Genomic DNA, 24,611 nt, shown 5'->3' on the forward strand with positions numbered 1-24,611 from the left:
TTTTTGGTTTTTTCTTTCTCATGGTTTTTCCCTTTTATTCTGATTCTTCTTTCATAACATGACTAGTGTGTAAATATGTTTAATATGATTGTACATGTGTAACCTATAACCAGATGGCTTGCCGTCTTGGGGAGGGTAGAGGGAAGGGAGGGAGGGAGAAAAAAATTTGGACCTCAAAATCTTACAAAAGTTTGGAACTCAAATCATATAAAAGTGAATGTTGAAAACTATCTTTACATATAATTGGAAAAAATAAAATACTAGTAAATTGGAAAAAAATAAAGGAGAGGGTTGAACTAGATAGCCCACAGAGTACCTTAGAGCAGTGGTATCAAACCCAAATAGAGATGGGGGCCACTAATCCATACATAAAAATCCTTTCAGGCAGCACATTGATGTAGTTTTAAAAGGTAATGTTATCTATGCTTTGTTGTATTTTTATTTATTTTGTTAAATATTTCACAATTATGTTTTAGTCTGGTTCTTACCACACTCAAGAGTGTTTTGGGTCCCTCGGGAGTAGCATGTTTGACACCTCTGCCCCTCTCAATTACATTTATTAACTGTTTACTATGTGCCAGGCACTATGCTAAGTGCTGAGGATTTAAAAAAAAAGGCAAAAGACAGTTCTACCCTCAAGGAGCTTACAACCTAATTAATTCTATGATGCTATAAAATCCTCAGTGAAGGTCCAAGTATTTCCATTGCTTTTCTGTGTGTGACAAAACAGACTTTTGCGGGGTTTCTGTTGGGGTAAACTAGGTGGATTGAGCTGTGAGAAGACCAAAACTTTAGTTCCTGGATATGGTAAAAAATAGAAGAGATTGCCTGTAAGCTGATTTTTTGGGTAAGCATGCATTTATTGAACACATACAAGCATGCCCATCTAGTAGGCAGCTTTAATAGTCCAGGTAATGGTTGTTGACAGAACAGAGTTTGCCATTGTCTCCCTGGGTTGCACCTATTTGTGCAAACAGGTAACTCTAGGGATATTCAGGATTATCACCATGAACTAACATTTATTGAGTACCTACTACATGTACTCTCACTCACTCCCCCTTTGCTCCCCATCTGTCCAATTAATTACCAAGTCTTGTTGATTCTACTGTAAAGACACCTCTTACTACTTAGTTTAGGCCATTATCACCTCTATCTGGCAGCTAAGCAGAGCAATGGATAGAGTGCAGGGCCGGGAATCAGGAAAACTCATCTCCCTGAGTTCATATCTGGCTTCAGAAACTTCCTAGCTGTGTGACCCTGGACAAGTCACTTAACCCTGTTTGTCTCAGTTTCCTCATCTGTAAAATGAGCTGGAGAAGGAAATGGCAAACCACTCCAGTATCCTTGCTAAGAAAACCCCAAATGGGGTCATGAAGAGTTGAATAAGATTGAAAATGACTAAACAACTACAACCCCTACCTGTACCATTGCAGTACTACTTGCTTCCAATCTTTCCCTTCTCTAACTCAACATTCATACATAAGTTCTTGCCAAATGTGTGGATCCTAAATCTTAAAGCTTGGGTCTGACGGGCTCACTCCTTTTCTTAAGAAGCTTCAGGGGCTCCCTGCTGGCCATAAGATAAAATACGAATTCTGCTGTCAGGCACATAAAGCCCTTCTCAGTCTGGGTCCAACCTGTCTTTTCAGATCAATTTCATGTTCCCCTCACTCACAAACTCTATATTCCAGCCAAACTACCCTGCTCGCTGTTTTCTATACATTACAATCCATCTCTTGCCACGTGTCTTTGCCTAGGATGTCCCTGATGCCTGGAATGCTCTCCCCATCTCACGTCCACTTCCTCAAATCCCTAGTTCCCTTCAAGGCTCAGCTCCTGTACCGCCTCCTACAAGAGACCTTTCCTGATTCATCCCCTGGTTGTTAATGCTTCCCACCAAAAATGATTTTCTATTTGTTTAGTGTATGTATGTTTTCTCCATATAAGCCAGGTTCTCCTTGTAGGTTGGAAGCCATCTGAGAGTAGGCATCATTACATTTTTTTGTCTTTGTATTCTTTACACCTAGTGCAGTGGGCCTGGTACAAAGTAGGCACTTAATAAATGTTTGTTGAATTAAATAAGGGTTCCTGTGCAGAATACTAGAAATATAAACAGGGATTATTTGAGACATTGTCTTTCTCGAAGGGTTTTTAAGTCTAATTGTGAGAGACAGGTTGGCTAGTGGTCAGGCTCATTTACAAAAACAGTGATTGACATCTGAATCCCAGTTCTAAAATGTTATTCGTCTGTGATTTGGGGTCTCCCTTTATCAAAAAAAGGATAGGATGCTAAAGCATAAGCAAATGAAACTGACTTTTGAATAAAGATGACAGATGATTCCAACAACAATGGAATAGTCAACAAGGCTATCTGCTACACAGAAAATGTAAATGATTTGGATCTCTTCTATTTAAAAAGCTACATTCTAATAGAAAAAAATGAATAAACATGAACCATACTTTTTCCCCCTGACTAGTGAGTGGTTATATGTAGAGATACACACATATGTATATATGTCTCTTTCTCTCTCTCTCCCTCCCTCTCTCTGTCTCTCTGTCTCTGTCTCTGTCTCTCTCTGTCTCTCTCCCTCCGTCCCATATTACCCGTATATTTATGTGAGCAATTGTCTGACAGTGGTTAGAAGGTCAACCTTCGAGTCAGGAAGACAAGTCCAAGTCTGACACATAATGTACTAGCTGTATAAACATTTGATTTGACCTTTTAGCACCTTGTGCAACTCTTAAATTTCCACATTGGAGGTTCCTCATGCTGAAAAAAATCAAAGGTCTAGATCAAAATGATAATAACAATAACTAGCATTTATATAATGCTTTAAAGTTTGCAAAGTACTTTACAAATATTATCTCATTTTATCTTTATATTAACTCTGGGAGATAGTATGCTGTTATTATCCTAATTTTATAGATGGGAAAACTAAGACAGAGATTAAAGTAACTGGCTCAGAGTCATGCAGCTAGAGTCTGAAGCCAGATTTGAATTTAGGTCTTCCTTAATCCAGTTCCAGAATTCTACCCTCTGCACCACCTAGCTGCCTCAAAGAACAACAACAACAACAATGGTGTCTCATTGTACCACAGAGGTGACTCTGGGTTCATCAAAGCTATGCCGGTGGAATGTACAAGTTGAGGGGTGGCATAATATACTAGAAAAAAAAAAAAACAAGCAGAATTCACAAGACCTGGTTTCAAATCCCAGCTCCACCATTTATTATCTGTGTGACTTTGGACAAGTCACTGAACCTCTCTGGGCCTCAGTTTCTTCATCTTAAAAGGAATGGAGATGGATTAGATGGTCTTTGATTCTCATTTCTAATTCTAGATTGATGATTCTGATTCTGGAAGAGCCTACTAAGTTGGGAAGGCTTCTAGGAAGTACATAGTGATGGATGGATGTTTATTAAGAGTAGCTGCAGCATAGGAAGAATAGCAATAGACAAATCTAGTGATTCTTGGTATCCAAAGAAGAGGGAATGGCTGTAAGCAAGAGGATGTCAACTTAGAAAACTTTAATAGAATGTCCTTGGCCCTGACTGATGAACTAACACCTTTTATCAATGATTTGGATGGAGGCATAGATGGCATGCTTGTCAAATTTGCAACCAACACAAAACTGGCAGGAATCACTTAACATACTGGATGGCAGAGTCAAGATCCAAATGGCCCCATCAGGCTAGAGAATTGAGCCAAATCTAATAAGATGAAATTTAGTAGGGCTAAATGTCAAATTCTACTCTGGGGTTCCAAAAATCAGCTTTAGAAGTATGAGGTGGGTGAAGTGTGGCTAGATAGCAGCAATCTTTCTTTTTTTTTTTTAATGGTATTTTATTTTTTTCCCCAGTTACATGTCAAGAACTTTTTTAGCATTCATTTTTACAAGATTTTGAATTCCAAATTTTTCTCCCCTCCCCTTTTCTGAAAATGGTAGTCAGTTTGATATAGTTTATACATGTGCTATCATATAAAAATATTTCCATATTAGTCACAGTTGTGAAAGAAGAAACAGATCAAAAAAAAAAATGAGAAAGAATAAAGTAAGTGAAAAAAATATGCTTCGATCTGCATTTAAAGTTCATCAGTTCTTTATCTGGATATGAATAACATTTTCCTTTGTGAGTCCTTTGTACTTCTCTTACGTTGTTGTGTTGCTGAAAAGAGCTGAGTCATTCATAGTTGATCATCATACAATGTTGCTGATATTGTGTACAATGTTTTCCTGGTTCTGCTCATTTTACTTTCATTAATTTGTACAAGTCTTTCCAGGTTTTTCTGAAATCTGCTTGTTCATCACAGCAATCTTTCTAAATGAAGATCAGAGGTTCTTAGTGGACTCCATGGTATAATGTGACAGCCATGAAAGTTAATGCAATCTTAAGCTTCATTAAGAAAAGCCAGGACTAGGGAAATGATAGTTCCTCTGTACTCTACTCTGTTCAGACTATACCAGGAAGAGCATGCCCAGTTCTTGGTGTCATTTGTTTAAAAAGGACATTGACAAGCTAAAAAGTATCTAGAAGGAGGTATAAAGGATGATAAAGGAACATGCCATTTAAATGAATGAAAAAACATTTGTTAAATGCTTAAGTACAGTGATGGGGAATGATGGAAAGAACTAGTTTGATTAGTTGGAGAAGAGGTGATCTCTGTCTTCAGATAGCTGAAGGATTATCTTGTGAAAGAGGGATAAGACTTGTTCTGCGTGGCCCCAGAGCATAGAACTAGGAGTAAGGGGTGAAGATTGTCATGTGGAAAACATCACCATCATCCTCGTCGTCATTGTCATAATTGTCACCATCATTGTCATCGTCATCATCATCATCACTGTCATCAAAATCTCATCATCATCATCATCATCATTGTAATCATCACCATCATCATCATCATCATCATCATCATCCTTAACATTTTTATAAGGCCTACTATGTGCCAGGCATTGTTCTTTATAAATCATCGTCATTCTTAACATTTTTATGAGGCCTACTATGTGCTAGGCTAAGTTCTTTATAAACTTGGATCATCACAATAACCCTGGGAGATAGGTGCTATTATTATCCCCCATTTTATAGACAAAGAAACTGAAGCAGACAAGTTAAGTGATTTGCCCAAGGTCACACGACTAGTAAGTGTCTGAGGTCGGATTTGACTTCAGACCTCACTGACTCCAGGCTCGGGCCCTCCAGCCACTATGCCACATGGCTACCCTAAGTACAGAAGTGTTAAATGAGATGCCTTGGGAGGTAGTAGGGTCTTCACTAGAGGTCTGAAGTGAAGCCTGGATGGTGGCTTCTTGAAGATGACACAGCTAGAGCACAGCGGGACCTCAGAAGCCGCTGAAACCTTTGTCAGCTTAGACTAGATGGGTCCTGAAGTCTTTTCTAATTCTGGAATACTGGGATGCTTTGGCTTGAGGACAGCCTCAGTCTGAGGAGGCACCTTGCAGGTCATCCACCCGGTGACAGGTTCTTCCGCTGTGGCAGCCTTGAAAGACCCTCTCCTTAGTCCTAAAGGTGTCACAGTCTGTATGGGTGGAGAGACCACCCAGACTGATGAAATCCAAGATTCTTGAGGTGAGGAAGTCTATTAAATCCATCTTAAGTTTGTTCCTTTTTATGTACACTTGAAATATTCCACTCCAACATTTTGGCTTGGAAAAAATATCACTTTCATCTGACAGATGAAAACCAGCAACCTGCCTTTTATGTTGTGGAATAAAACTGATTGGATCCATTCGACCAGCATTATACGACAGGTTATGCTTACCTTATGGAAGAATAATGAAGTTTGGTTGCCAAGGGAAAAGCAAATATGTGTTTGGGCTGATAAATGTTACTTTCTGCCTGGGTGCTTTTATCAAGCACCACGGGATTTACTTAGAGTTTGCACAATTTGTCATGCAGTTAGTATCAAAGGCAAAACTCAAACCTCAGCTTGTCCAATCTGCTACAAAACCCTTCTTTCTTTCTTTAATCCATTTGCTACTGCCTCCTTTTCTCGTTATATGTTCTATTTTTGTGTAAGAAAATGGCCCCATTTCTGAAAGTTTTCTACAAAGGGATGTTCCAAATCTTTAACCTTGGGGCCCGGGGTGGAGGGGGAAGAGGAAGGGGGGGGAGGGAGGCATTTCAAACCTCCCATTGATCATCTCAGTCATTTGGGTGACAGAATTAGATAATACTAAAAAGACTGCCTGAGCAAAAACAAATACAAACTGGACCCTGTAATGAGGGTGTTTTTGTCTAAGAGACTTGATTGTAAAATGTTCAGTGACATCTTGAGTGCTAGGTTTGATTCATGAGAATCATAAAGGAATATTTAGCTCTCACAATGCAGAATACCGAGTATTTGGAAGGCATCGAAGACAAATAATGCTCCGTGTTTCATCTTGCTGGACTTTTAGCTTCTTTGGTGCACCTAAAGGTGATTGTAATCACATTAGGGTATTCTGACTGAAGAAGAAAGTTTGTATTTGCCTCCCTATTTTTCTTAGGTTTGTCTTTTAAACATGAAATAGTTCAGCTATATCTGCAAGTGTGCTCTGAGGACCTCAGATTTAGTAGAGAAGGAGAGAAAAGAATGTTTGTATGTGAAACTCTTGCATCACAGATTGTTCAATCATTTTCAGTCATGTCCAACTCTTTGTGACCCCATCTGGGGTTTTCTTGGCAAAGATACTGGAATGGTTTGCCATTTCCTTCTCCAGCTCCTTTTACAGGTGAGGAAACTGAGGCAAACAGGGTTAAGTGACCTGCTCAGGGTCACACAGCTGTCTGAGGCCAGATTTGAACTCAGGAAGCTAAATCTTCCTGATCCCAGGCCCTGCACTCTATCTGTTATGTCATCTATCTGCCCAGGGCAAAAAGAACACAGGGAATCATTTTAGAGAATCACATTTTTACTGGCAGTATTGCATCTCCCCTCACCACCAATCCCTAAAATGGAGGGAAATCTCATTGGACAGTCCACTGAGCTGGTACCAGCTCCTTTGTTTATAAACAAACTGGCTGAAACACATCCACCATGATGTAATGGAGGGGCAACTCATTCATAAATCGTGTCATGTCATAGATTTAGAGCTACAAGCAACCTCAGAGGCCTCCGGTATCATCGAGCTACCAGTCTTTTGACATCCTTGCCTATTCCATACCAGGTAACAGATATATGCCTGCTGCTCCCCACTGGGTGTCACATCTCTGCTATAGTTGGTGTTCAGCTATGTAGCTACAGACAGAGTCACCTATTTATCTATATACCATCCACTGGGGATTCTGTGGTTCCTCAGCCTCTACTGAGCCTGAGCTGACAGAGCTTAGTGAGGTCTTTCAGGAACTTCTACCATCTGTCTCAGAGTGCTGTGCTTAGGAAGCAGCTACCCTGCAGGGAAAGCCAAAGCCCTTCCAGCCTTCTCCTGAGCCTTAGTTATAACCTGCTTACCCCATTGACCATCCGTTCTGGGGAGGGACTAGGAAAGAAGAAAGGGTATGCTGGGTCAAATGTACCTTTCTTGAGCAAGGAAGACCTGAAAGATCTTTCAGCTGGCTCTTTTAGCCAGGACTGATGAAGCTTTTCCCTTCAGGCAGGCTACTCATACCTGATCCTTTTCTGCCTCCTCCAACTTCCTCAGTTCAATCCTCTTCTCATTTATGTGATGCGTCAGAGTTGTTTTGATTTTCATTTCTCTAATCAATAGTGATTTAGAGCATTTTTTCATATGACTATAGATGGCTTTAATTTCTTCATCTGAGAACTGCCTGTTCATATCCTTTGACCATTTATCAACTGGGGAATGACTTGTGTTCTTATAAATTTGACTTAATTCTCTATGTATTTTAGAAATGAGGCCCTTATCAGAGACACTGGTTGTAAAAAATCTTTCCCAATTTTCTATTTTCCTTCTAATCTTGATTGCATTGGCTTTGTTTGTGCAAAAACTTTTCAATTTAATGTAATCAAAGTTATCTATTTTGTAATTCGTAATGTTCTCTATCTCCTGTTTGGTCATGAATTCCTCTGTTCTCCATAAATCTGATAGGTAAACTGTTCCTTGCTCTCCCAGTTTGCTTACAGTATCTAAATCATGAACGCATTTTGACTTTATTTTGGTCCTTTTCTCACTTATGGTCAGAAATCTAACCTTTTATCAGAGTTCTAGGCTTTTCAACTTACTTCCTACCTATCTAGTCTTCTTACATTTCCTTCTCTCTTCACTCACTCTATGATCCAGCCACACTGGCCAAATTGCTATTTTTTAATGTGACACTCCCTCTCCAGTCCTTTTGAATGAACTGACTTCCATGCCTAGAATGCTGTCCCTCCTTGTTTCCACCTCCTTGTTTTCTTGCTTCCTTGTATACTTAGCTCAGATCCCACCTTCTACAGGAGTCCTCTCCCAGTCCCGGCTGCTAATGCCTTCCCCTCTGAGATTACTCTCCCAGTATATACCTATGTATTTTCTCATTTGTCTTCCTCACTAAAATGTGAGCTCTTGAAAGAGTAGGGATTGTTTTGCCTTTCTCTGTATCCTTAGTGCCCAGCACACAGCAAGCACTTAAATCTTTGTTGACTGATTCCCCGGATGGGGCAAGTAAATTCACTGTTTTCTCAAATGGAAAAGCAATTGAGTGAAACTGTGTTCACAGTGAATAGAGCACTGGCCCTAGAGTCAGGAGGACCTGACCTCAGACACTTGACACTTACTAGCTGTGTGACCCTGGGCAAGTCACTTAACTCCAGTCTATGATGAGGAGACTTTTTTTTTAACTTTCCCCCAAGTCAGTTATTAGGTTTTTTTCAAAGTCTTTTTCCTTACACTTAGATATTTCAGTAAATTGGTGATGTCCTCAGAATGTGGGCACTAATGCAATCTCAACTCATCCATCTCATGTGATTCTTGTCTAGCCAGATCTTTCTGTTAATCTTCTGTGGACTAATTTACGAGATTACCTATTCTGGGTTTGTTTAACATTTCATGGATGCTGTGTTGTCTTGTCCTTGAGTTGTTCATTGGCCATCCCTCGCTCTTGCTCCATGACTCCCCTGCCTCCCTTTCTGATCATATGTGTTTCTTAATAACGTTTTTTAAACTACTTCTTAGTAAAGCATTTGGCACATATAGTAAGTGCTTAGTCAATGTTTGTTCATTCACTGACTGACTTGTCATCCACATACCATTCTTGGCAATGTATTACCATCCATTTATGCCCAGTACACCCTCCTCAATGGCCCCAGAGATCACCTGCAATGCTTTTCTTCTACCTTCCCTGCCTCTAATCTCTTTCTCTTCCAGTTGTTTCTTCATACAACTTCCAAGTTAATTTTCCTACTCCTAGCCTGGGTCCTCCATCACCTGACTCCAATTGACCTTTTCAGCCTTGTTTTATTACTTCTCTTATTTATTATTTATTATTTATTATTTCTCTTCATGCATTCTACTAGCTGTTCTCTGAACTAACATGCTATCTTCCACTTTTGACCATTACAGCAGAGCAGCCCCCAGGCTTGGAATGCACTTCGTCCTCCTCAGCTTTGCCTCTCAGAATCCTTCCACCCAGGCTCAACTCAGGTAGCCTCCTCCAGGTAGCCTCTCCTTGTCTTCCCAGCTGAAAGTGTGTTCTTTCTCCTCTAGCTTTTCAAGAGAACCTTGTTAGGCAGCTAGAGTGGTATCACGTGGATAGAGTGTGGAACTCGGTATCAGCAAGACCTGATTTCAAATCTGACCTTAGATACTAGCTATGGGACTCGGGGGAAAGTCACTTAACCTCTTTCTGCCCCAGTTTCTTCAGCTGTAAAATGTGAGTTAATAATAGCATATTTCATAGGGTTGTTGTGAGAATTAAGCAAGATAACCTCTGTAAAGTGCTTTGCAAATTTTAAAGCACCATATAAATGTTTCTTCTTCTTCTTCTTCTTCCTCCTCCTCCTCCTCCTCCACTTCCTCTTCCTCTTCCTCCTCCTCCTTTTCTTCTCTTCCTCTTTCTCCTCCTCCACTTCTTCCTCCTTCTCTTTTTCCTTTTCCATCTCCTCTCCTTTTGCTCCATCACATCTTATCTTATACTTATCTATGCACATAATGTGCCCTCATCTACTAGAGGGTATTCTCCTTGAAGGTGTAGTTATTCTTTCATTTTTCATCTTTGTATATCTAGGGCTTAGAATTAAGTGCCTTGCACCGAGTAGGGGTACAATGAATAGAGCACTGGGTCCAACATCAGGAAGACCTGAGTTCAAATCTGTCCTCGAATACTTAGTAGCTCTGTGACCCTGGGCAAATCACTTAACCTCTGTTTGCCTCAGATTCCTCATCTATAAAATGGGGATAATAAAGGTATCTATCTCCCAGGGTTGTTGTGAGGATCAAATGAGAATAATAATTCTAAATTATTAGAATTTAGAAAATTAGAATCTAAAAAATTCTAAAGCATTTAGCATAGTGTATAGCACACAGTAAGTGCTATATAAATGTTAACTATTTATTATTAGTAGTATTAGTGGTAGTAGTAGTTATAGTAGGTGGTGGTGGTAGTAAAAGTTCATCCTTCATTTTCAAAGAGGACCAATGACATCACAGATTGATGACTTGTATGTGAACTGGATTTAAGTGAGGCAGAGTTGCACAAAGTCAGCAGCCTCACTTTGTCTTCTGGAATCATCAAAGTCCTGTGGCAAGACAAAAGTCAAGAGGACCAGCATAGGATGCAGTGGATGATCTTGGAGTCTTCAGTGTCTGACCAAGCTGTAAGTGCTCCATGGCACTTACTTCAGCTGCCTTCATGGCCATTGGAACAAATAGTTCTCATCTACCCATTCCACCATGTTCACACACTTAGAGTGGACATTCCCCTAACTCACTGACAGGTTTGAGGCCTGTTGGTTACCCTCAACCTGATTTAGCCCATCTGCCAAGATGGTGTTGCTGGGGTATGGCCTCTGTCCATGCCACAGCTTCTTGGAGCCACAGGTGAGAGCTGCGTGAAGGTGGACACTAAAGGTGGATGAGCAGCCCCGGAGAAAGAAGAGTAGGAGGAAGAAGAGGAGAAAGAGGAGTAGGAGGAAGAGGAAGAGGAGGAGGAAGAAGAAGGAGAAGGAGGAGGAGGAGGAGGAGGAGGAAGAGGAGGAGGAGGAGGAGGAGGAGGAGGAGGAGGAGGAGGAGGAGGAAGAGGAGGAGAAACATTCCTGCTTTAAAATTTGCAAAGCACTTTACAGGTGCTAATCCTCCCTGGACACAAGTAGTAGTAGTAGTAAGTACTTGATACAATTACGTACTTGATAAAAAAAAAAGTACTTGATAAATTATGCTAAAAGTTTGTTCAGTTGGATTGAGTCTTAGTGTTCCATGTTTTACAAAGCAATACTAAACTCTTCGTTTTGAAGTCTACACACCCAGTCACTCCTAGCTCCAAACCTAAGCAGGAATCCTGTCAAGTGCATGCCATTCGTAGGAAGAGTGGATGTTTCAAACTTTGCCACAGGCTTTTTTACATTATGCAATACATGTGAACTGGATAGCAAAAATTGCCATGGAAAATCCTTCCAAGAAATCTGTGATATTTCGGTAATTTTGAGTCAAAATCCATTTTATTGCAGCAAGCACTGATTGAGTGATAACTATTTGCAAGGTACTGGGGATGCAAAGAAAAAATGAAAACCAGTTACTGGAAGTTACAGGCATGCCTGTCAGTTGGGGAATGGTTAAACTAGTTGTGGTATATGATTATGGTGGAGTACTACTATGCTATAAAAATAATTTTCAATGATATTAAAAAACATGGATAGAGCTGCATGAAATAATGAAGAGTGAAATGAGCAGGACCAAGAGAATATTGTATATAGTAATAGTAATATTGTTGTAAGAAAAACTCTGAGTGACTAAGTAATTTTGACTATTATAAGTACCCAAATTAACTACAAAGGATATATGAAGGAAGATGCTATCTGCATCCAAAGAAAGAACTGATAAATAGAAGTATGTATAAAATGGTTTTATATATATATATATATATATATTTATATATAGACATATTTGTGTTTAATGGTAGCCATTTCTAGGGCAGAATGAGAGGAGGGAAGAAAAAAAGGGGAAAAAAGAAAGTTGTGTGATAACTTTATTATATGTTTAAAAGGAATAACAAATTGTACATAATAGCTTTGAAGTTTCATGTACAATCATCTTTTTAAAAAAATTCTATATTATGGAAATGCTTATTTTAGTTCTTAAATTCATAATAAAATAAATATTAAAAAAATACCAGTCTCTGCTCTCATGGAGCTTATATTCTGCTGTGATAGAAACAATATGTAACAGAAGAGAATACTTTGAATAGGGAGATAAGGAAAGATGGTTAAACCTTGAATGAAGCTAGTAATTCTAACAGGTGGAGGTAAGAAGGGCGTGGACTTCAGGCAGCGCAGAGAAAGTTGCAGAGGCAGGAGACAGAAGGTCAAGTTTAGAGAAGAGGAAGGAGACCAGTTTGGCTCTAAGTCAAATGCATGAAGAGGAGTAATTTGCACTAAGCCTAGAAAGGTAGGCAAGAACCAGATTGTGAAGAGTATTAAATAACAAGATAAGGAGTTTGTATTTTAACCTCAAGGCAATAAGGAGGGACAGAAAAATGTTGGTCAAGAGAGTAACATCAGACCTGTGCTTTAAGAGGATTATTTTGGCAGCCTTGTGGAGGATAGATTGGATAAGGAAAAGGAAGCAGGGAGACCAATTAGGTGGACATTTCAATAATCTGAGTGAGAAACGATGATGTCGTGACTAGGCTGGTGTCATGGGAGTAGAGAGAACATGAGACATATTATGGACATAAAACTGACAAGACTTTGCAATTGTTTGGTTATGGGTCAAGGGAGAGGGAAGTGCATTAAAAGGTTATAAAACAGAAAGCTAAGTGGGACACAAAGGAGAAAGTTGCTACCACTAGTGAGGATCAAATTTGGCTTCATGGAGGAGGTAGAATTTTGTTTGAGTTTTACCAACATAATTAATACATAAATGCATTAAAAGTGAGAACAAAGTGTTACCTCTGCCAACAGATGATTAGTGGTGCCTCATTAGGGTAGCATCAGAAATAAGACCTAAGAAGCTGTAGAACTGTCTACAATGAGGAACACTGGCCTGTTCCAACAACATGAGCAGACCCATATTGTTAGGCAAACATAGCTAAGGGGAAGATCTAGAATTAGTTACTCAAAGGATGGTCATGTAGAGATGCAGGTCTGAAGATACGAGAATATAGGCAGCAAAGGACAGAGAGGATGGAAGCGTCATTAGCCAAAGGTCTACAGTGTATCCAAGATCCAGAATGTTTATTCAACCAGGGGTTGGAGGTAGAGTGGTCCTTTGTTCTACCTTATCTCTTCATGAATCATCTTCCAATTTGAATTATAGTGTTACGTCCCTATCATACTGCCTTACCAGATTGTAACCTACATAAGGGCGGAGACATTTCTTAATAAAGACTTTGTATCATCCACAGCGCCTGGATCAGTGTTTTGTATATAATAGGTGCTTAATAAATGTTTATTAAATGAATGAATGATTTATTCATTTGATCAGGGAGTGAAACAGTTTCAGCAGAACTGAACCCTATTCTCAAGCCCCAAACTCTACCCTCATTCCTTCACTTCTCAGCAGATGATTTTACTCACTATTTCATTAAGATGACTGAGGTCATACATATGTGGACTCCCTCATCTCCCTTTACACCCCAAAATCTGTTTCATCTTCTATCCTCTCCTCTTTCCCTGTGGTCTTCATAACCTGTCAACTTTCCAGTCTTCTTATACCATACACTGCCTCTCCCCAACCCAACTGAGATCCAGTGACACTGGCCTCTTTGTTTTTTTTTTTTTCAACTCAATTTTATTTTATGCTCCAAATTTTCTCCCTTCTGTCTCCCCATCTCTCCTCCATTGAGAAGGCAAGAAAAACAAAACCTATTACATATAATTTCCTGCATTAGCCAAATCTGAAAGAAAGAAAAAGGCAGAAAGGAAGGAAAGAAGAAAGAATGAAAGAAAAGAAAATATGCTTCAATTTGCATTCTGAGTCCATTGGCTTTCTGTTTGGAGGTGGATAGCATGTTTTATCATTAGGCCTTTATAATTGTGGATGTTCATTGTGTAGATCAGAGTTTCTAGGTCTTTCAAAATTTATTATCTTTACAATATTGTTGTTACAGTATAAATTGTTTTCCTGGTTCTGCTCGCTTCATTTCATACCAATTTATAGAAGTCTTCCCAGGTTTCTCTGAAACTACCCCCTTCATCATTTCTTAGAGCACAATGGTATTCCATCACATTCATATAACATGAACTTGTTCAGCCATTTCCCAATTTATGAGCATCCCCTCAATTTCTAATTCTTTGCTAAAACAAAAAAGAGCAGCCATAAATATATTTCTACATATTGGTCATTTTCCTCTTTTTTTGATCTCTTTAGGTTATAGACCTAGTAGCAGTATTGCTGGGTCAAGAAAATGACAATATCAGATCTGTGCTTTAAGAAGATTATTTTGGCAGCCGTATGAAGGATAGATTGGATAGGGAAGAGAAAGGAAGCAGGGAGACCAACTAGTGGAAAATTGATTTTCAGAATTGTTTCACCACTTCACAATTCCACCAACAGTGCATTAAAGTACCTATTTTGGGACAGCTAGGTGATGCATTGGATAGAACACCGGCCATGGGGTCAGGAGGACCTGAGTTCAAATCTGGCCTCAGATACTTACTAGCTGTGTGACCTTTGGCAAGTCACTTAACCCCAAATGCCTCACTAAAAAAAAGAAGTACCTGTTTGCCCCTCCAGCATTTGTCATCTTCCTTTTTTGGTCAGCTTAGGCAGTCTGTTCCTCTTTACTGTTTCTTGACCAAGACACTCCATCTTCCAACTTTAGATATTTTCACTTGCTGTTCCCTCTACCTGGAATTCTCTCCTCCTCCGTCTCTGCCTACTGGCTTCCCTGGCTTCTTTCAAGTCCCAGCTATAAAATCCCACCTTCTACAGGAAACCTTTCCTGATTCTCTTTAATTCTCGTATCTTCCCTCTGATGATTATCTTCTGTTTATCCAGTATTCAGCTGGTTAATACACAGTTGGTTACATATTCTCTCCCCCATTATACTATGAATTCCTCAAGAGCACAGGCTGTCTTTTGCCTTTCTTTGTATCCCCAGTGCTTATCGAATTGCCAGGCACATAGCAGGCACTTAAAAATGTTTACTGACTGTCCTCAGCGGTTGACTTGGCCCTTTCCCTTGCCAATGATAGCTTGAGCCTTCAATTCCATCTTTTTCTATCACTTCTGTGACATTACTTTATTAATTATTCACAGAATCTCAAAATTAGAAGGGATCCCAGATGTCTGGTCCAAGTCAAACCTAAACAAGATTCCCAAAAGAATTGTTAGTCATACTCAAAAAGTGGTTATCCAGTCTTTGCTTAAAAAAAAAACTCCCTTGAGGGAGAATTCACTCCTTCTGATATCTGAAGAACAAGTCTAATCCCTCTTGCACATGATAATTATTCAAATACTTAAATCCAGCTGTTGTATCCTCCCCCAATCCTTCCCTACCTCCTGAAAAGTGTCCTACAGGCTAAATATTCCCAATTCCTTTAATCAGTTCTCATGGTACACAATCCTGAGTTTCATCATCCTTGCCATCTTCTTGACACTCCAACTTTTCCATATTCTTTCTAAAATGTGACACCTAGAACTTAATAAGACTCCAGATATGGTTTGACCAGGGCAGAGTATAGTGGGTCTACCACCTCACTAGTCCTGGACACCAAGCTTTTCTTAGTACAATCTAACACTTTAGCCTCCTTTTTGGATTAAACATGACATGATCACATTTCCAACTTCAAATAAAAGCACCCCTCCCTTGCTACCTAGTATCCCCTACATCTGTTATCTTCCCCATTAGAATATAAGCCCTTTGAGGGTAGGGCTATTTTGCTTTTGTATTTGAATCACCAGTGCTTTGCACAGTACTTGGAACATAGTAAACATTTAATAATGCTTTCATTTGTACTCATTCATTAACTTATTCATTCACTTAAACCACTAGATTTCTTTTCAGACATTATTATCTAGCTATATATTTTCTACATTGAGGCACTGAGTAGGTATAGACAACTTTTCAAAGAAATTTGGCAGTGAGGGAGAGAAGTGTGGGATCACTGTTGGATGGAGTAGGAAAGTGAAGGGAAGGCATTGTCTGATTGAAGAGAGCTGAGCATATTTGTAGGCACATGGGAGGAAGTCAATGGAGAGGGAAAGATTGAAAACTTTTCTAGAACAATGTTCTTTAGGAAATGGGAGGAGATGGTATCAGAGGCAGAGGTAGACAGAGTCTTTGTCAGGAGTGGGATAACCTCTACCTCTGAGACAAGAGGAAAGGGAAAGAGAGTGACTGATGACATTGAGAAGCTTAGAGAAATGAAGAAGGAGTGGTGAAGGAGCCCTTGGCAGAGGGCATTAATTTTCTTGCAGTATTTTTTTCCTTGACCTGGAAGCTCTAGAATTTGGCAGGCATTCTTGAGTGTTTCCAGTTTGGAATTTCTTTCAAAAGAATTCCTTCTATTTTCACTTTGCTCGCTGGTTCTAATAGATATGGATAATTTTCTTTTATGTTTTTTTGAAATATGGAATCCAAGTTTTTTGTAAAGTCATGGTTTTTGGAGAGGTTGATAATTCATAAATGACCTTTCCTTGCCATGTTTTTTACATCAGTTGTTTTTGATAGTAGTTACCTTGAATGTTTCTTCTAATTTTTTCAGTCTTTTACTTTATTCTAATATTTCTCATTGTCTTATAGGTTCATTGAGATCTGATTACTTCATTCAATTTTGGGTGGAGAGGGATATTTGGGTAAGGTTTTCCACTATCTCCTAAGTGATTGATTCTCCTTCCAATCTTTTCCTCAAGAACTCTAATTTCATTTTTTATTCCAATCACTCTTGTCGTTCTGTCAAATCTATTCTTTTCTACAAGCCTCTACTTGTACATATTGTAAATTTACTCTTTTCTTCTAGGTTTATCTTTTGGGCTTCTCTTAATCCATGGCATTTCTTTATTGGGTTTAGAGTCCGTTTAGTTATATCTTTAGCCTTAGTTCCTGGATTTGGACTTTGCATTAGGGCCCTTTTTTTGCCAAGAACTTTTACATCTTTGAGGGGTGATCAGTCGTCGGTCCTTTATGTTCTGTTCTGTCTGTAGTCTGGATGCTGCTGCCACTGTAGTTCGAGATGGGGTGGCTAAGAACAGACTCTGCCTTTTGTTGTAGTTCTTGACCTCTGCCTTCATCTCTGGTGGTGCAGCATGGATGCTCGTCTTGACCATGTCTTTGACTCCTCCTTTCACAATCTCTAATGGGGAGTTGGCTCTGTTCCCTTGCTATTACCCTGACAGGCACCAAAGAGTTAAATTTCACATTCATATTCACAAAGAATGTAATAATCCTTACTTGCAGTGAGCTTACATTCTAATAAGGGAGATAATAAGCACACATAAAAATCTATAGCATTGTAATAAAACAAATATGGACATATATCAAATATATCAGAGAGACACGGTTAAACACCTTGCTAAAATTGAAATATACCATTTCTATAGAATTTCCCTGATCAATCAGTCTATTAGCCCTGTCCAAACAGGATATAGTTCACACAGGGTAGGGAACCAGTTGCCAGGGAAATGAAGTACCTGGGTTAAACCTGGACTAGCAGATATCTCTCTGCCTAGGAGAGGGGTTGGTCCTGATGTCTTTGAAAAGTCAAACCTGAAGAGTGAAATGAGCAGAACCAAGAGAACATTGTACACAATAACAGCAATGTTCTAGTTACAACTTTGAATCACTAAGTCATTTTGAGCTTTATAAATACTCAAATCAACTACATAGGACCTATGAAGGAAGATGCTATCCACCTCCAGAGAAAAAACTGATAAATAGAGATATGTATAGTTTGATTTTACTTATATACATATTTATGTCTAATAGTAACCTTCTCCAGGGTGGAGTGAGAAGAAGGGAGAAAAAAAATTAAAAGTGACCAGCAGAGAACAAAAGAAAACTTAGATGAAAGCACAAGAAAAACAAGGTAGCTTTGAAAACAATGTGCAGTATTACATAGTTCAAAAAAAAATAAACAATGTGAAATGGAAATTCATGGTTTTATGTTGAATCCTCTTTTTGTGTTGTGCTATGTCTGGAAATGTTCTCTCTCTCTCTCTTTTTTGTCTTTTTGTATTCAAGTTCAAAATGAATAAAAACTTTTTTAAAGGCACAAGCCAAGACAAAAGTAGAAAAAGAGTCAAACTTGAATGTGGTATCTAAGTGGCCACAGCTGGAAGGGATAGAGATGCTGCAGGGCAAGGGGGTCAGAGAAGCCTACAAATAGAGACGTGGAGCTCAGAGAGAACTAAAACGTCATCCAGTCCAATGTTGTCATTTTACAAATGAGGGAACGGAGACCAGGGAGTTGAAGTGAGTGGTCCAAGGTCACATAGCAAGATGTGGTATGGGGACTTAAACCCACTTCTAGAGCTAGTGTTCTTTACCTTGTTTAGACCAGGTCACATTTGGCCCTCTGGGTCCTCAAGTGTGGCCCTTTGACTGAATCCAAACTTCACAGAACAAATCCCATTAATAAAAGGATTTTTCCCCGTAAAGCTTGGACACAGTCAAAGGTCCACACCCAAGGACCTAGAAGGCCACATGTTAGTGGTATAGGTCAGAAGCATCAAATATGCTGCCCTCAATACTTCCGGAGTGCTACCTGAACCAGATTCAAATGTAACTAGGAAATACTTGACAAAATGAATAAAAATACAAAAGAACAAAGATAATGTTAATATGTAGCCTCAGCATTCTTATGTACAGTTTAGTGGTCCCAGTTTCTTTCTGAGTCTGATATCACTGGAGTAGGGAACTCCTGATGGAAGTCTTTCTATCAATACTGATTAAATCATCTACCCCACAACATATAGACTGGGGGAGTTAGATGGTTGGGCCATAAGGAGATTAAGTGACTTGCCCAGGGTCACACAGTCAGTATGAGTCAGACATGGGATTTGAACCCAGGTCTTCCTAACTTTGAGTCTGACTCTCTATTCTTTATGCCACAAGGGAAAACCACGTGGTTTACCCGTGGCACCAAAGGAAACAAGAGGCAAGTGAGACAAAAGAGGAATGCCAAGGCAGCCTGATGAGCCCTCTGGGGTGGGAGCAGGACTGACATGTATAATGTGGAGTGACCAATGACGCCCCTCAACCTAGGACCAGGGGTTGAGACTAACATTTCCCAAGTGGAACTGGGAAGGGACATAACCCAGGATGTTTCCTGGGATCCTTGGGCACAATGATTCTCAGGCCAAGGTGAGAAGTGAGAGTCTACAATACTCCTGGACGCCTGAGTCTGTACTTCCGGGCAGCTCAGGAAGCTTGAGAGTCATAGGAGTTCTTTTAGCTGAAGGATCATAGAAGCTCCCGGGAGTCATAGCAACTTACAGCGGCTAAACACAGCGGGCTGTGTGTTAGACTTGGGATCAGGAAGATCTGAGTTTGAATCCTGTTTCAGACATTTACCATTTGTGAGATGCTCGACAAATTACTTAGCCTCAGTTTCTCGTCTTCAGTTTCCTCATCTGTTAAATGGAGAGAGTGATTGTACCTCTATCACAGGGATGTTGGGAGGATCAAATGAGATAATGCATGTAAAGTGCTTTGTAAACCTTAAAAGAGCTATGTAAGTGCTAGCTGTTATTAGTTATAGGAAAGGGAAGATCCTGCTGAGGTCAATCTGAAGCATTTCCTACCTCTGAGGTCACAGGCAAGGAGGCACCAATCAGTTAAGAAATGGCACATGTCTAAAACTCAGACACTTACTAGCTGTGTGACCCTGCACAAGTTACTTAACCCTGTTTGCCTCAGTTTCCTCATCTGTAAAATGAGCTGGAGAAGGAAATGGCAAACCACTCCAGTATCTCTGCCAGCAACACTTAATGGTTATTTTTTGGGCCTTGATGGCTCAGAGTGAGTACAAAATAGTAGTTGTTTGTTTTTTTGGCCAGCAACCTGGTGGTCTTCCCCTCCCAGTTTGATTTTTCTTTTATTAAAGGGGCCATCCCTTGACTCACTTCTTAAACAGGACTAATCACTGAATGGGCGATGCCTCAGTCAAACTGAGACCTGTTAAAGACCTTAGGCCAAGGTCTCCCATTGCATCCTGGGCCATCTCCAGTCATCCTGATCTATATCTGGTCACTGGACCCAGCTGACTCTGGAGGAGAGAGTGATGCTAGTAACTTTGCACAGCTCTGCCTCACTTAAATTCAATTCACTTGCATGTCATGGCATCATCTTCCTGATGTCATGGTCCTCTTCGAGAACAAAGGACAAACCACAGCAACACAACAAGAAAACCCCAATTGGAGTTGCAAAGAGTTGGACACAACTAAAATGACTGAACAGTAACAGCAACAGCAACAGCAGCCTTGAACCATCTAAGGTTAGTAGTTTCTCAGTGGGGTTTTAGAGACAGAGCAGGGCAGGAGCAGGGGAGCAGACATCAGGTAGGAGGCAAACCTGTTATCAGGGAATAAGCCTATTGAGCAGAGAAGGCTTAGGGGATAACTGAGCTCTCTCTGCCACAGCTTGTAGGATGATGATATGAAGGACGGATACACATAGATGAGAACATAGGTATATTGGAGCATCAAAGCATTTTTGTGTCAATATTTATTAATGATAATAGTTTATACTTTTCCTTCTCAATTTTTCATCCATTTAGGGTTAAAACTCATATCTTTAAAGGAATTGAGTGGCCAATTAGCTTTATGTTTTGAAATAGTCCATGTAATATAAGAGTTATTTGTCTTTAAAAGTTTTGCAATATTAACTTATAAATCTGTCTGGGCTCAGTGTCTTATTGTAAGCAACTCCTTAATGGTCTGCATGATTTCTCTTTCTGAGACTGATACATTTGGGTCTACATTCTAAATTTTATTTTTGAGAATATTTTTCAGATTCTCACATTTTTTAACATAGATCTCTGTGGGATCATCTATTTCAATTTTTTCATTTTCTTCTGTCATTGTGCTCTTTCTATTCTCATTTTAGTGGTTTGGATTTGTCCCTCTTTCTTTTCTTATTAGATTGATTTTTAAAAAATCAAATTTACTTGTCATTTTAAAATAAGCCTTTGATTTATTTATCATTTCAATTCTTTTCTTTGTTACTAGGCATTCAAAGCCCCCTTGCATAAGACTCTCCTCATTAGTGGGGACTGCTTACTCAATGTTTCATGCCTGCACAGTTTTCAGGGCTGGGGAAAGGAGAGACCTTGGGTCTTCTGGCCTCAGTGTTTGAGAGGGAAGATACATGGTTCCAGATTTCTTTCGGGAAAGATCCCTGAAGGGAGAGAAAGAGTGTGGGAAGAAGTTATCATTTTATTTTCAGTTATACAAATTTCTGCTATGACAATGGTTATTTCTTTCTTCCTGTTGTTCTTTTCATATCGTTTTAAATTATAGGCTACTGTCATTAAGTTTCCCACTAATTGGTATAGTCATTTAGTGATATACATTTTCTTCTGAATATTACTTTGACTGATTTTCATAGGTTGATATGTATCTAGATTATATTTTTCTTTAATGTAATCTATTGGCTTTTTAATTTCTTCTTTCATCTAGATGATGTTTAAACATAATATAAAAAATTTCTCCTTCACAAACCTCTGCCTTTTACTCATTGTATCATTATTTCCTCTAGTTTCATTGCATAACCATGAATAAATGTAGTATGTAAAACCTATTTTTCTATAGTTAACCCGTATCTTCTTTGTGACCTTTCCTGTGACCACTTTTGTGTAAGCGCCACAAGTTTGAAAAGAATATATATTCTTCAAATTTTCTACATTTATCTGTTACAGTTTATGTAATACTCTGTTTAGTTGCACAATTTCTTTATTTATATTTTTGTGATAAAGAATGTGGGAAAGTGTCTGAGACTGACTGAAAACGTGAGTAACATAAGTCCATCTATGAGGAAGAGTGACTAGAGAGGAGAAGGACATGGGCACAGGGAACCCAGGCCTTGGGGACTTCCTGGAGAAAGGGGGCTTTGGAAGTGTGTGGGGAGTGTCGGGATCAGGACAGGCTCTGGAGTGGGGCATCCCTATTGCAGAGTCATAACTAAAATGGCAAGGAGAGGCTTTGCCCCAGGTAATACTGAATTTATAGGATATTGAAACCCCATTGAAAGGAAAGGGGGAGTGGTAATGGCCTCACTCCTGGGACAGTAATGTCAGCAGGTCAATGCCAACACCTCCCATCCCACCAGCCAAGGCAGCTTTTCTGCTATCACCAGCTTCTCTAAATCTTGGGTAAATTCTAGGCAGGCATTTTCCTCTTTCTAGAGGAAAAAATGAAAATGCTGCAGGCATTTGCATTGGTAGTGGCTCATGCCTGGTATTCTCTCCCTCTTTATCTCTGCCTCCTACCTTCCCTGGCTTCCTTCATGTCCCGGCTAAAATCCCATCTTCTACTAGAAGCCTTTCCCAACCCTTCTTAATTCTAGGGCCTTCCCTCTACTGATTATTTCCTTTTTGTCCTGTGTATAGCTTGTTTACATGTTGTCTCCTCCACGAGATTGTGAGCTCCTTAAACAGGGACTGTTTCTTTGTCTCCCCAGTGCCTAGCACCATGTTGGCGCATAGTAGAAGCTCCATAAATTGACTCCAAAAAAAAAGCTTCAAAATGTTGACTGACTAAGGACCACTGAGGATTAAATACCCTGGGTACTTCTCATCTAAGCCAAATCCAGGATGAGGATGGGGAAATGGGAATGGCCTATCTTTAACATTCTGCATAGGGGATGAGCTGAGAATTGGAAACAGAGATGGGAGAGCATGGGGTTACTCTCTCTCCAAGCAGCAGGGTTAGTAATCTTTATGACATTGCCCCACCTTACAATAGCCTATGGGAAATGCAAAAATGGTAGTGTGCTGGGACTGGAGGATCCCTAGATCAGTGACATTTCTGCTATCACTGGGAGGGAGGGGTATGCCACCCTCTCCTACCTCTTGAGAATTCCTACCCTTTCTCCTTAAACAGAAGAAATGGGTTATTGCATTGGAAGAGCGGGCAGAGAGAGGTAAGGCCTACATCTAGCCAAGATGTGTTCCTTTGTATACCTCTCCTTCACTCCCCACCCCCAAATCCAACTTCCCATTATTTTCCCAAACATATAATGTGGGTTAACTTCAGCTTTGAAAAGACTGCTTGGGCTGGGTGCATGGTGGTTGTAAGTAGAAAGAAAGGAATGGTTGCAAGGTGTGTGTGTATTTGTGTGTGTGTGTGTGTATGTGTGTGTGTGTGTTAATAGTAGTAGGTATTAGTAGTGTAGTAGTAGAGTAATAGTCATGTAGTAGTAGCAGTAGTAGTAGTATAGTAGCAGTAGTATAGTAGTAGCAGTAGTATAGTAATGAATATAGTGGTGGTGGTAGTAGTAGTAGTGGTAGTAGTAGTAGTAGTAGTAGTAATAGTAGTAGTAGCAGCAGCAGCAGCAGCAGCATTGACAAGAATTAGTAGTTGTTTGGATATGAAGGAAGAGTTTAGGATGACTTTGAGGTTACAAACCTGGATAATTAGAAGGATGATGGTGCCCTCAACAAAAATAAGAAAGCTGGGAAGCTGTGGCGAGAAGTGGGAGAGAGGAAGAGGTGATGAGTTTTGTCTTGGACTTGTTGAATTTGATATGCCTACAGGACATTCAACTGGAAAAGAACAACAGACTCTTTTGGTGATGAACTAGAGTTCAGGAGAAATATTGTCATCTTCATGGAAGTGATAGTTGAACCTGTAGATATTAAGGAGATCAATAAGAGAGCAGAGGGGGAAACTGAGAGTTCTCTGGATGTAGCCTCGGGGTCTTGTTGTTCACTCCTAACAGTTGTGTCCATCTCTTCATACTCTTATTTGAGATTCCCTTGGATACTGGAGTGGTTTGACATTTACTTCTCCAGCTCATTTTACAGATGAGGAAACTGAGGCAAACAGAGTTATTAAATGACTTGCCTAGGGTCACACAGTTGGTAAGTGTCTGAGGCTGGATTTGAACTCAGGCCTTCCTGACTCCAGGCCCAGTGCTCTATCCACTGTACCACTGCCCAGCCTTGGGATACACCTACAAGTAGGAGGATGGGATAAGCATGATCATCTAATGAAGGAGACCAAGAACTAGAAGGGGCCAGACATGGAGGAAGAGAATGAAGAAGAAGCATGATAATCAAAACATAAACTGCAGAGTTTTGAGGAAGAAGGGAGTGGTCAACAGCATCAAATGCTACAGAGAGGGCAAGAAGGATAAAAGACTAAAAACAGAACAGACAATTAGGAGGTCATTGAGAACGCTGGAGAGAGAGCATTTTCAGCTGAATGATACCGCAAGAAGCCAGCTTGCAAGGGGATGAGAAGTGAGTGGGAGGCAAAACTTTGTATAGACAGTTTTTTCCAGGATTTTGACTGAAAGGGAGGAGAGAGAGAGGATGAGAGCTGGGGGGAAGTTGTAGAATACTCTCAGAATGACTGGTAC

The sequence above is a fragment of the Vombatus ursinus genome, unplaced genomic scaffold (assembly GCF_900497805.2).
Source record: "Vombatus ursinus unplaced genomic scaffold, bare-nosed wombat genome assembly UNPS02014774.1, whole genome shotgun sequence".
In the NCBI taxonomy this organism is placed as follows: domain Eukaryota; kingdom Metazoa; phylum Chordata; class Mammalia; order Diprotodontia; family Vombatidae; genus Vombatus; species Vombatus ursinus.